The sequence below is a fragment of the Gambusia affinis genome, linkage group LG09 (assembly GCF_019740435.1).
Source record: "Gambusia affinis linkage group LG09, SWU_Gaff_1.0, whole genome shotgun sequence".
NCBI lineage: Eukaryota > Metazoa > Chordata > Actinopteri > Cyprinodontiformes > Poeciliidae > Gambusia > Gambusia affinis.
This window is the reverse complement of record NC_057876.1, coordinates 16,599,626-16,614,129: the sequence shown is the minus strand read 5'-3', so window position 1 is coordinate 16,614,129 and position 14,504 is coordinate 16,599,626.

Here is a 14,504-nt window from a genome sequence, read left to right as displayed (position 1 = left end):
ACATTTGTTAAGAAAAGAGGATCAATAATATTTGATTAAATGTTGGCATGACTTTAACAGTCAGAGGAGAGCATAATAAATGCAAACTTAGAGGAGATTGAAAGTTAAAGATCGAAAAATAAAGCATCTAAAATTACTTTAGTTTGTATAACTAAGCAACCCAAATCTTGGAACAATACTGCAGAGCACATTTTCCACATCATATAAGTAAAGAATATGCCAAAATTCTTATTTCAATAATTTCCTGTAGTTTTTCAAAATGCATAACTTGTTCCTCAAATATTCTGCAGTACCTTCCTGACTTTGAAATTTAGCAGAACCCCCGGGGTTATTGTTAATTTAATGAAATTAAATACAAACTACATTCTCTAATAAACGTTGAGGTATTTTAAACTGCTGGCAGGACAGCCAACATAAGATTTCATTTGCTTTGATCGATTGATGAGTCATCAGTTGATAACCTTAATCAATAAACAGAGCTATATACATTAAATTAAAAAATTTAAGTCAGCCAAAAAAATCAATACAAGTCATATAAATTGTTGGACACTCAACACTCAAAATCATGCTTATATGTATGTTTTTGATCTGTCCCAATGTAGCAGATACTTATGGATGTAATCTTGTAGAAGGAGAGAAAATATAAAACTTCAATAAATAAATTCATAAGCCTCCAGAAAATTTACAGAAAATAGATACACAGAGCAACTCAGTGGCCCACATACTGTATCTGAGCTATAAAACAAAAACATCCCTGTGTCTGGCTGATTCTAATCAACATTTCCTCTGTCCTGGAGACAGAGCATCCATACCTATTGCCTTCTTGTCTTTACAATGTTTCTCTAGGAATGCCCTGTAGTTAGCTGGTGGGAAATATTAGTATTACTTAAAACTGCAGGCAAGATAAATTTAGCAATTTAGCTTCTTAACTTCTTTAAATAAAGATAATCCAATACTTTTGAAGATCAGGATGAGAGAAGCTTGTTCTTTGCCTGCAGGTGAGAGAATGTTGGTGTGTTTCAGCTGCATAAGGAACAAAGATTTATCTGCTGAATTGCTGCTTTCAAGCAGCTTTTAAATGCTAATGTGGTCGATGTCTAATTGTGGCAGAGCTGCACTGATTGTTGCCAACTTAATTAGTTCCTCTGTGACAAGTTGCCTGCTCGGTTAAGATGAGAAGGACAGCTTAATGCTGAGGGGAGAGCCGATAGGTGGTCTTTGTGTCTCTCTATCAGATTCGCCCAGCCCCCCTACAACACAAAGTGACCTTCATTATTTCACCCCACCACAGATAATCATTGATTGGATTTTGAGAGATGTGCCATGTTTGTTGTGCTTTCACCCGATGTGAACTTTCAGGCCAACCTCCAGATCAATGTCCATTTGGACCGTTGATGATTGTCCTGTAATCAGACAGAGGATCCTCAGTGGAGCGGAGGCAAACGGTATTTAGAAAAGCTCAACAATCATCCTCCCAGTTTGCTTTTTCAATATTTGCTTGTGAAGAATGAAGCGGTGGAGCAGCTGGTGAGGGCAGGAGGCGTGCTGTGATTCCTTCCCACCTTCCTCTGTATGCAGGTGTTAAAGTAGAGCTCCAGGGCTCAGCATGTCCTCAGGACTGAATAACAAAAGTGGATGGTGGAACTTTGTGGTGGTGTGGAAGGACTGCTAAACAGCCTGCTCCTTTGGGGACATGTCACTGCTAGCTTTGCAGATTTCACGTCATGGCATTTGCCTTATCAATACACACTGACAGATGCACAGAAGATTGAAGTTGCCGTACTTGTTACAGACACACTGTTTTGTGATCTCACATCGTCGCAGTTTGTCTGGAGTCCTCTTATGAACCTTATGCAGAATTTCATTTCTGTCATCCCTAATTTTAAACATCAGTTGCTTCAAGGTCACAAAAGGCTTACACGTTTTCACCTCTGGTAAAGATGTGAAAAAAGCCCTAAAATAAGTTAATTTGGTAGCATGGGCTCCTCTTTAAAATTAGAGAAAAAACCAACCTGAATTTGAATCCATTTAATCAGCAGAAAACGAAAAGATCTGGCATTAATAAAGAACGTTTTCTTTTGTTTGTGTATTTGGAAACAGAAACACCGGTTGTTGGTGCCTCTACACTAAATACTCAGTAAATTATCCTTTTGCAAAGACAACATTAACATTTCTCAAAGTTGGAGAAAAAAAATTAAAATCTCTTCTGTATAAACACATAAACTATAGAGGTAGACTTTTAAAGTACTAAGGTCTATTTGGAATTTAGCCTTACATTTACAATGACTACAAATGTGAACAAACCCAAAAAGAGTTAACTAACAGCCAGTTTATGCTGTTCATGTCTCCACAAACTAGAGCTGTTTATCTTCAATCTATGATGTACATCAAGATGTTTGGTTTTGATTGTTGCCGTGTTTTGTTCCTGAACAAAAAACTATTTTTTCCATTTCTCTCCCATTCTACAAAACCTGCAACCACATTTTAAAAGTAGGCGGTGGCGCAGTCAGTAGAGAATACAAGCCATGCACGAAGGCCTCAACGCGGCCGTCACGGGTTCGAGTGCCGGCCTGATGAGTCCACACTTAGATTCCACATCTAAGTGTTTAAACATGACCAGCATGTATTTTCTAGCAATTGATCAAGTGCTGGATGGAATGAACCAGAGCTGCTTCTTGTGTCAGTTTTAATACTGACACATTTATAGAAACCTTCTGTCTTTCTACCTTTGTATGTTCAGTCTTAAGTTGCTCCGTAAAACCCTTTATCAGTTTTAACCTTTTGCACCCAGATTGAGACTATGCAGTAATCTACACTCCAGATATGGGCGCTTAAAGTATTAAGAGATTGTATCCATGAAAGTGGAGTAATGACATGAAAGCATTGAATGTTTTCCTGTATTTCAACCCAGTTCTCACTCCAAGAGCACAGATCTGTAAAGGCTCCAGAAATTTTCCAACTGCAAATTTGTAAACTAGTCATAAAATGCTAGCAGACATGTTTTACATAAACATATTTCTCCAACAGGACTGCCCTTCTGCTTTCCACCTACTAATGAAAGGTAAATGAGATATTTTCTTTTTAAAGGAAATATCAGCCCTAACTTAATATGAAACCTTGGAGATCAATGAAAAAAAAGAAAAGCATTTAGCGTAGTGTGGAGATAAGTTTCAAAATGCATTATCTCCTACAAAGCTTCCTTAATTTGCATAGAGATTACCCCAAACATATTGTTAATCATTACGGGGCTTATGAATGTTTAATGGACGAAGTGTAACTTGAGGTTCGAGGGGAAGTAATAATTGATGAAGCTGGGTGCAGATGGGACAGTGTGGGATACTTAATTAAATTTTGGCGCAGGCAAATGACCCATTTCTGAAGTTGCACAGGGAAAACTCAAGTTTTAAGCCTCCAGAATGTTTCACTTAAACAAGATTCAAGCTCAGTTCAGTCTCATCTCTCAGAAGAAGAAACCATTTATTTATTTAGACTTTCACTTTTAAGATATTTAAAAATAAACGGCAATACTTTCACATCTTTACAGATTACCCTACATGTTTTTTGTTTTTGTTTTTATTTTGCTGAATAATAGGTTCAGAGAATCCATTCATGCAGCCCGTCACAGATTATGTAACCATTTGTGACTAATCGCTGCTCTCCAACTGTATATGAGCATTTCAGCAAGTTTTTAAACACATTCCTTTTGTTGAGCTGCTCTGAGGATTTGGCTGCTACTTGTCTGGCTGTCTGTTGCGTTTGAGGATCAGCGCTGATATAAAGAGGCTGCCAGCTGCTTTCTTCCAGCTCGCTGTCCAGACTGTGAGCCAAATGCGGGTAAAGCTGTACAGATGCACCAATACTTAAAAAGGAAGAAGCGTGATAGTGAAGAGTATATATGTATGAGTAAAAAAAGCCCAAACACGGCGAACTCTATAAGCACATTTCTAACAAGCAGAGATATGCATGAAAAAGTAGCCCATTGTGAAATGAAATACTATTTGTTCATACTGATCACTTTTGAATTATTATTTGTAATATAAAAAATATGTTGACAGATTCTTTAGCATTAATTTTCAGTTTTCTGTGTTTAAAGATTAAATTAAATCTTAAAAAGAATATATCTTGCCGCAAATTTTTGAACTAAGTCTAGTTTTATTAGTCAGACATTTATGCAAGTTTTGCAAGAATAGAGAACACTTATCTGACTCTTCCGAAAAGAAATCTGTTTTAGAACCAATTTAAGGCACTCTGGTTTTTTATTTTTACATCTTATTTTTAAACAGAATAAACAGAAGTTAAGACGCCTATCTGTTGTCCTGTGTAGTCAGGATGATTATCTGTAGAAGCTTGAGAAGTGGCCTTGTGTCACACAATCCTCAAACGAATAACCAGGCATCTGTTCCTGCCAGCCAGGAGGCGATGCTAGATGAGAAGAGCCGGAGGGGACTCCGATTATCCTGCGGCCCTGTCTAGAGTCCAGCCTGACAGCAGCCTGAAAAACAGAGCAGCAATCCTGAAATTGAATTGGGAGGGTTTAATGGGGTTTAAGGCTTTTGCTGTCAGTGTGACAGAGTTAGATAACTGAGGAAAATGTGAAAATGAAACCGACAGACGGTTTGAATGTTGATGGCAGTTGGAGACACAGGAACAAAGAAAGAAAGTAAAAGAGAAGAAAGAAAGATTAACTCAAATAAGGCAACAAAAAGGATTTACAAAGCAAATGAATATGACACTTTTTTTTACTAGATTTTTAAATGCAATTCTGTCAAAAGCATTAGTAACACCATAAATACAACCAAATTTAACAATCAAACCAAGATTATTCTTGGAAATAATTGCTGCTGCAATCCAATATGGTGATTCTATTTGTGCTTTAAAGAAATTTAGAGGAATAAATGACTTCTAATTAAAAGGTCCACTTGTAAGCTTCTTCAATAGGATGATGTTGTTCATTAAAAAGTATAACTCTGGGTTTTTTGTTCAATTTGCACACCAGGGTTAGCACAGACCTGAGAGCACAGTTTACTGCTTTGTCTCACTCTCTGTCTTTCTGAATCATCAATCAAAAATCAGATGAGGTGAGCTGAATGAATTAAATAATCCTGATCAAGGCAACTATTATTGCTTTCTTTGACTTACAGATTGGTTGCAACTGTGTGTTAATGAATGAATAACATACAACAAAGTTTGTGGCTATAATACAACAAAGTGGGAAAAAGCTGAAGGTGCTTGAATGCTTTTTCCAGGCTTTTTACTCGACATTGAAAGCCACCACAGAAATTAATTTGTTTTAGCTTTCACTTAAGACTTTCTCTGTTCTGCATGACCTAATTGTGCAAACTGCAATTTGTATTTCAAATAGTACTCTCTCCTCTAGTTTAAAAAAAAGAGCAGCTTTTCTTCTAATGTGCTGCTGTTTTAATTGTCCACTTAAAATTTGTTCATCCTACAGAAGTAAACTTCTTGACCTTGTTATTTTTTCAAACATTTCAAAATGATCCGTGGAAAGAAAACTTAGTGTTACCTTTGCATATGAATGCCCCTTGGATAATGATGATAGTGCATAGAATATGAAAAACTAAATTCAAATGTGATGCTTTTCTGTGTGAAATCAATCATAGTAATACTGCTTTGTAGCCACAATAGGAATGACTGAATCGGCTTCTTGCAGTAGGATGTTTGGCTCGTTCTGTCTTGAGATAATTTCTCCTGGGCCAAGCCTGGAGAGTCGTGACAGCCAGTGGATGGATCCCTAAGATTTCCCTAATCTGAAGGTCCTCTGGGACACACTGACTGACTTTTATTTGTCTTCAGAATCCTCTGGCCTCAGGCGTGACTGGAAGGCATGCTTCAGAAAAAGATGTGAAGCTAAGATGGGGGTGAAAAAACAGAAACAAATAAGTATGATGATGATGCTTAGACCCCTGAGCATCATTTTTTTAAAAACAGCAGAAAAAGTTACAAAAAAGTGAGCAAATGACAGAACAGCAGGAGGCAAATAAATAGCTCAGAGGATATTTTTGTTAGTGTTTTATAGAAGCACACCTTTTGTGTTTTTTTTAAATATGTGTGAAAAAGAATTAGATCATGAGCTTCAAGGATCAGCCAGAAGTAAGACTGAAAAGATCGTTTGTTTGAAGTGGCACTGTGATACAAAACAGACAAAGATGAATTTGATTGTGACTGTCAATCAAAGCATGAAGAGAGATAAAATGGAAGTGTCCGGCACAAAAAATGTTGTTTGCGACCAATCCAACGGCACCAGCAGCTCACAGAAGAACATCCTGCTGGGCTGTTGGACAGACATCAAAGTCAGAGGCCTAGGATAGTTTCTCTGTCACACTGAGTGACCCAGCAGCACTTCACTTCCTCCATATGTACATACAGCTCAATATCTATAAGCCCCATGTGCACTCAAACACACTCGGATTTATGTTGATGCACTGTGCAAACTGTACACTGTCACATTTAACTTAGACTCAGATTCATTTACATGTAACTTGTCACCCAGATACCATTTCACATTAGCAGACCGGAGTCTGGAGACTGAAGATGTTTCATCTAGAAAGGCTTTGAAATATGGCTTCCCAGTAGTACCAACACTGGCAACCCCATGACGCGTCCCGTTCCTGTCGCATTACCACAGATATATGTGGAAATGATCTCTACGGTGTTTAGAACTAAAACTAGGTTTGTATAAGTAAGAAGCTAAACCATAGAAGAAGAAATAAGAAGTACATTACACATTTAAAGTCTCTGGATTTTATGCTGTCTTTCAGAGGGATTTTTGTTCATACAGCGCAGACAGACATGCTTTGAAAAGTTGATTTTCTTTCTATGCTCTGGAGCATATGTGTGTAGACTGTCAATAAAAAAGTTTTTGTCTATTTTCAGACGAGTAAAAAAGCAGAAAGCTTTTTGGGTTGAAAACACCCCATTAGAAGTGTATTCTTAAAAATGTCAGGCATCCTTATGTGAAAGCTGGAAGCAGAGAGAAATCAACTAACTGCATGACACATTTATTTATTTACCTTAAAACTCCGCCGGATGAAGCAGAGAAAACAAAAACATTGACAGTTTCCTCTTTAGATATGTTTCTGGGGACCCTGACATGAAAATCATACACAATATTAGTGACATGTTAAGTTACCCACACATAAAATTATTCAAAATAAAACTTTTCTTAGAATAAATAATGCATTGTGAAGTGGAGTGACTCAGGATATTAAGTATAATGAACACAAAGAAGAGAAGCTGCCACAGAGAGCCCAGATAACCAATGGAAATCTGTCAGTATTTACCAAACAATCCTGGTTCCTGTCAGTGCAAATTGACATCAATTGCTTTAGTCTTAATTGACTGCCCAATAAAGACTTCCTATTACAAAGATATCACACTAAAGCATACAATAGGGGTTCATAAAACTAATGAATGACCATTAGAAAACCATGAAAACTGACAGACTACAAGGTTGAATGACTCAGTTTTCTTCTAATTTATTTTTACCCTCTTCTGTAAACACATTGCCTGCTGATTAATAAGTGATATTCACTGTCATTCAGTAGTAAACAAACAGAAGTGAAAATAATTGTCAGAATGTGGGAAACACTAACGAAAACACTTCTCTCTTCTTCTGTATTGCCCAAGAATGAGTAAAACTAAATTTCTGACATTTGATTTAATGCTAATTAGCTGAGGAACAGGTCTGTCTTACACTCTCTTGGAGATTTTAAAAGATACATCTCCCCAGATGAATTGCCTGATTGCAGCTTATTTAATTCAGGCATGAAAAAGACCATACACAAATACAAAGAAAACAAAAAGACCACACTCTTAATGTTGTTCAAATAAAGATCAAATGGCTTTTGGAACCAGTGGGATCATATTGTTTCTCCTCTGGTGAACTCACAATTTATTAACTGCAAAAAAAAAAAAAAGAAAAAGAAAATCTGCATTGTCCTCTTGAAAATTTTCTCAAAGCAAACAGACTTTACGCCGTTTGTTGTTTCCAGTTTCTTTGTAACATTTCTGTCTTTCTTTCTAGTGACATGCTAGATTAGGGACTGTAGGCAATCTTTTAAAAAAATATATGCTTTAAGGAAGGGTTTGCTCTTTTAATACAAATGAACGCTAATATTTAAAGATACTTAACCTAACTGTACTGACTGTGCTGACCTCTAATATGAATAATCAAAATAGCAAAAAGCATGTTAAACACTACTGTACAGTGTAATTAATCAATGCTTTAACATAACAAATAGCAGCAAAACAGATTGTTTTAGTCTTATCCACAGACTAAAATGCATTTGCATTTGATATTGGAGAAAATAAATGTATTGCTTCTGATGAGAAAAGGATAAACGTCATTGAACTGCTGTTGATCTGTCATGCAAAACAATAAAAAGATTTGCTGTAATTCATTTTAGTTGGACGCTATCTGTTGAAAAAACTCTGTCCAATAACCTGAATGATTTTACTGTAATTTTAGCTTTTAACTGGTGCAGACACATTCTTATGACTTCTGATAAACTGGAAGTTTGTTCTACTTTAAATGTTTTATTATTAAGAATTTTATTGTCTTAAACCACTAAAACTTTATTTTTAAGCTTCCTAAGGTTTTTAGATAGAAAATAAATTTGTACATTCAAGCCAGGCATCAGTTTCTTAAAGCTGTCCATTTTCTTTTTCTCTCACTTAGTAATATCCAGTTTGAAATAAATTGTGTTGGTCTGCAATGTGGACCTGCATGAAACTAGACACATTTTGAATCTATCAAAGAATAAAAACTTGTATTGTAGGTCCTGATGTTCATCATTTTTGACTGCTTATAGATTATAAATGTTTCCTTTCCTGGATCTTACTATGATCTGTGGTGACTGTGCAAATATCTCAAGATACCTAACTGTGGGATTATCATTTTGGCATGACATAAAATATCAGATATGCTTTTAATTGCTTAACGTCTGCTGGTGAGGATCCTCAGAAGTTGATGTAATTCCAATCTTTCAGAATTGGAGTTACATTCTTTTTGATTTAAAAGGGATCCCATTAAAATTGAAGCTGAGCCTGGAGAATAATCAGCATACGCCTTTTTTCCCCACATGTTTCTTTAAAAAGAAATGTCTTACCTGAATTTAAACCAGAAATGTTATCAAGGGTAACAGACTCTTTTCAAGTGTGAGCATCGTGATTTACCGTTACACAAACTGCAACACTAAATCCAGAAGCATAACAAATCATTCCTTCAAAGAAGGAGAGTTGGAAGTCAAATGTACTGTACATGCTGCTGTCGAAAGGACACCGCCTGCTGAGCCAAATACCCATTTGAACCTCAAATAATCAGCAGAAACATACAGGAGAGATCAAACATTTGAATCAAAGTAGCAGCACTTCAAAAATTGACTGCAGGGACAAATGAATTATGGGAAAGCACAATCTTCTAAAGGAATATCCCAAGGTTGTTCGAAATTTTTTAACACTTATCAAGAAACTTATGATGCATTATTCCATCTAAGATCTCAGTGGGGAATATTTGCTGTATGTTATACAATGCTTTGAAGTTGATATGGACTTCAAAGCAGGGCTAAAATATCATTTTTTTCATATTTCAGCTCATTAAAACCACAAAACTCAGTATGTTTTAATAGGATTTTATGTGGTTGACAATACATTAAATGCGTAGGTTTAATGGGAGGGGAATGACCTGTGGATTTTACAACTCAGCTCCCTCCAGTCATTGATTTTAAAAACACATTTCATTGCAATTACAACTGTGATTTACAATTGCAATTAATGAATAGATGTTAACAGACGTAATATCTACATCAACTTTGCTACCCTTTCCCTGCCGAAGAAAAGCAAAGTATTTTGATCTGTATTTAGCTTCCAGCTTCCTCCTCCCTGCAAAAGCAAGTATCCCACTGCATCATACTGCCACCTCCATGTTTTATTGTCTTTGTGACCCCCACACAAGGCACAATATTTTGCATGTAGGCCAAACACTTTTGTTTTCGTGTCAGCTAACCAAATTTAATGCATCTGATGTCTCTCCTATATTCTTGTGGCAAATGTTTTGTCTTTTCTGCCAGTCGTCTATAAAGGGCAAATTTTTTAAACATGTGGCTAATAGTTTATCTGACAACAGATTGTACTTACAAACACCAACATTTTCCTCGCATGTCGCATTAACATTAAAAATATACCTCCATGTCAGAGAAGTTTTATCAATGAAACCAGACAACAAAGAAAGAGAAAACATTGTAGAAGGTAGTTTATTTCATGTTTCCTCAGTGAGGAAGACAAACTGCTAGATAGAGGAATATGTAATTTAAAAAGAAAAAGGAAAATTTGGAAATAAAACTGAAGTTGAGTAGTGAGGAAGGTGGTAGAGCAGGGCACTAAGAAAGTGAAACCAGGCATGTTGGGCAATGAGCTCAGAGATAGGTGTCCTGACAATTACTTCTCCGATTTAATATGTGGCCTAAATCAACTTTATGGCAAGCACATGCTCACCACTTGAGTTCAGTGCTGTATGCTCCTGTGATGAGAGATTGCCTGCTTAACTTTTTTTCTATAATCCAAGGCTAACCAGAGCTGGTGCATTTCTTAAAGATGACTGGACAGCAAAGTTAATCCTTAGAGGGGGTGAGAAGCTTAAGATTATTTGCCATATCTTGCCAACCAAGGATATAAGTCTGTCTGGGTCTGGTGTCTTGACCAATTGCAGCCCAAGGTAGGGGATCAAATTCACAGGCGAGAGTAGCAGTAAAGAAATAATGCACTGGGATGGAGACAGTGTCATAGATTGATTCTGTATTAACCTATAAAAAACTGGACTCCAAAATTATTCCATGACTTAAGAGGAGGCTCACTTTCTAAACAACAATGCAGCATTATCTGTTTATCTTTTTTTCCATGCTCTTTGATCCTGACTTTGCACATTTCTCTAATGAAGAGCCCAACTCTACAAAACTACTAGAATGTAAACACAAGTGGTACACTGAAAATGCCAGCTCCAGTTATAAGTGCATTCTGCAACTTGTGAAATGTTAAGCAGAAAAAAATAAGTTATATTTCCCTTTAGATGCATAATTAGTATAATGCAAAAAAAGCATACTTCATGTTTAGTTTGCTTTTACTGCCCTCTAGCGTTACTTAAGTTAATTTGTAACGTTAATGCCATAGCAGAGTCAATTTGTTTCATCACTGTTTGAAAACACAAAATGCAACAAATTGCTTTGATATTAGCCAGCATTTCTAACAGTGTTTAGAAATAATTGTGGTGATTACTAACTGACTTAAAACAGAAAATATTCAGCCTTGCTTAATAATATAGGTAGCTCTGTGTTTTTATGTCCAGTGTGAGTCAGTTGTTTTCTTTTTCTTTTACTGCAGTTTTTACATTTCACAGTTCAGACACATCTCATCTTCCAGGCTGCATATGAGGACGCAATCTCTGCATTGAAAACTGTACACTGGTGGAAAGTGCTTGTCCATATTACAATATCTACAAAACAGTGTTCCATCAATCTTCTTCCACAATAAAAGACTGCAAGATTTTTACTGATGGACTGAGGCAGGTTTTATGTCAATCATCCTAATCACTGGTTTCACTCAACAAAGGTTTCCTGAAAGTCCTTCCGTATCCAAGAGTTTAGCATGGTGAAGCAAAATGACTTGTGAAGACCAAATTATGAATCTGGACACATTCTTGGTTTTATATTGAATATCTGTCATTAACTAAAGGGTTCTTTATAGACATATACAGCTTAGGTCTAGTCATGACTTTAAGCCTGGTAATACATGGCATTTTGTTCCATTTTTGAGCTTAAGTTGCTTTGAAACTTAAATGATATCAAATATTTTAAACTTAATTAAAGTCATACCAGCTGAGCTTTTGCAATTTTGCAGCTTGACGCAAAAGGCGAGGACATGTTTTATGTCAGGACTGAATTATCAGAATTATTTGAGGAAATTTTGGAAGCATGCCACCAGTAACACAGAACATCCACTATCCTACTTTCTGTGACCTAGTTTAGACAGCTTTGGGACTCTATCTGTAAAAAAGCAATTCCCCACCTATCAATGTTTTACACAAATTTTCTGCGCCATTTGGCATGGTGCAATTTAAATGTCCAGAGACTTAATTTCTGTCCAAGCAAGTGAAAACAAGACCTCAAACAAATCATAACGGGCAGAGGTAAAACTCTCAATATGCATTCATTACTTGGTGTCAGTTTCTGTGTATTTTTTTTTTTTTCAGACAGAAATTCATTCAGTTTAAACATTTTGGATTTAGGCATCTTCTAATACTATTCTAAGAAATATTCTTTTCCTCAATACTTCTGATTTAAACCCTGTATAGGTTACCAGTTCATTACAGGGCGACATAGAAACAAACAAGACAAACAGCCTTATGCACACAATTTAGAACCATGTGGTGTCTAAAGTCATGTCTGAAGAGCTAGTGTCCTGCATGTTACCCTAAATTAATTTATTGCTTAATTATGATGCTGGAGAATGTCTAGACATGCTTGTCTGTCCTGCAAGCATTTAGCCACAAAAAATAAGACAGCAAAACTTTCACCTCTTGTTATTGTCAAAGTTACTTCTCACAAGACATAAACAAAAGATTCACTAAAGATCCAACAGAGCAAAACCTGCCTGATGTTATTTTTGCTCCTTTCCTTCTTCAAATACTTTCTTAAGTGTGAAGCCACATTGAATCATTTTCTTGCATTTTTCATTTCACAATTCTCCTCACACTCTCGAATCAGAACATGTTAGGACTGAAACCAGGTCATACAAGTGTTTGTCTTTTCTTCTTTCATGTAATGTGTGCAGAATATTTTTCTTCTTTGTTTGCATTTTGAACAATACTTGGACATCAGTTTGTTCTGAGTGTTTTCTGCACATTTCTTTTAATACTGCCTCCCAGTAGGGTAACTGATCTTTTTACTAGGGCCCTGATAAAAATTGTTATGAAAAGAATAGATTTCTTGCTGATAGCAGCATGAATGGTCAGAAGAAACCCTATCCATTTCATCCCAAAACAAATAGAAAACCAGGTCGCAACCAGAGGACCCATCACATCTTTACTGTTATGGTGCATACAAGCAGTCACTGAATGCAGAAATGCTCAGCATTGCTTTTAGAAGAAGATTTCAGTAGTAAAGTATTATACAATTTATGAAAGTAATCCCATACTACGGCAATTAACAAAAAATATTTCCCAATGTCACTCTATGCCATTTTGGTTTAACTTGAATCCATTTGACAACTTCTGCTAATTCAAATTATGTGCAAAATGAAGAAGTATGAAGTGTATTCTGGTGTAAAAACAGGAATGCAACATTGACTGTTAAACTGAAATCCATCCATCCATCCATCCATTTACCGTTTACCCTTGTCCCTAATGGGGTCGGGAGGGTTGCTGGTGTTTATCTCCAGCTACGTTCCGGGCGAGAGGCGGGGTTCACCCTGGACAGGTCGCCAGTCTGTCGCAGGGCAACACAGAGACACACAGGACACACAACCTTTCACACACACACACACTCACACCTAGGGAGAATTTAGAGAGACCAATTAACCTGACAGTCATGTTTTTGGACTGTGGGAGGAAGCCGGAGAACCCGGAGAGAACATGCACAGGGAGAACATGCAAACTCCATGCAGAAAGACCCCTAAACTGAAATCCCCTTCTTCAAATAGCAGTTAGAATCATTTACTTGAAAAGATCCAAAAGCTGTGAAGCTGCATACATTAATGTCTAGAGAGTTGAGCTATTTTAGCTAAATCTGAGGTGCCACACACAGACTCATTCAACCTGCAGCTAGACTAGAAAGAGTAGAAGCAGAAATAAACTTTTGCTGAAACTGTTGTGAAATAGTTCATTTTAAAGCAATTCTGCAATGTTTCCTATTTTCCACTAGATGGCAGCCTACACCCAGATTAGACTGCCATTCTGCTCTCACCCAACCAAACTGAAGCAGCCTTGCTGCCTGAGGACATCATTACACACTCAATAAAGCAATAGTCAGTCATTTTCTCTGCTAAATTGATCCCCCTGCTCCCCTACAATATGTGCTGTGATATATTTTTTTTCTGCAGCAGAAACAGCCTGACGCTTCAGAGTACAATTATCTTGTTGCCGTGTTCTTGCGTGACCATCCATCTGTTGACAGCATGCAGTACACTCGTTGGTCAGCGGCCGAGGTCAGCAGTGCCATCATCCCGGAGCATCAGCGCGGTTGTAATGACACTGTGCTGGTTTGTCCTAAAGCTTGTGAAGCATGTTTCTGCATGTTTCTGCAAGCATGTTTCTGCAGGGCATGAACACGACACACAGTTGCGCAGTTTTAAAAGAGATACGAAAATCGACAAAACTGCTATCAAACACAGTGGGGGCCTGATAAGATTATGGCTGTGTGTAAGTTGAGAAAACGGAGTCTCCTGCTCTCACTGACACGCATGGTTTTATACACCAAACACACACACACACACGC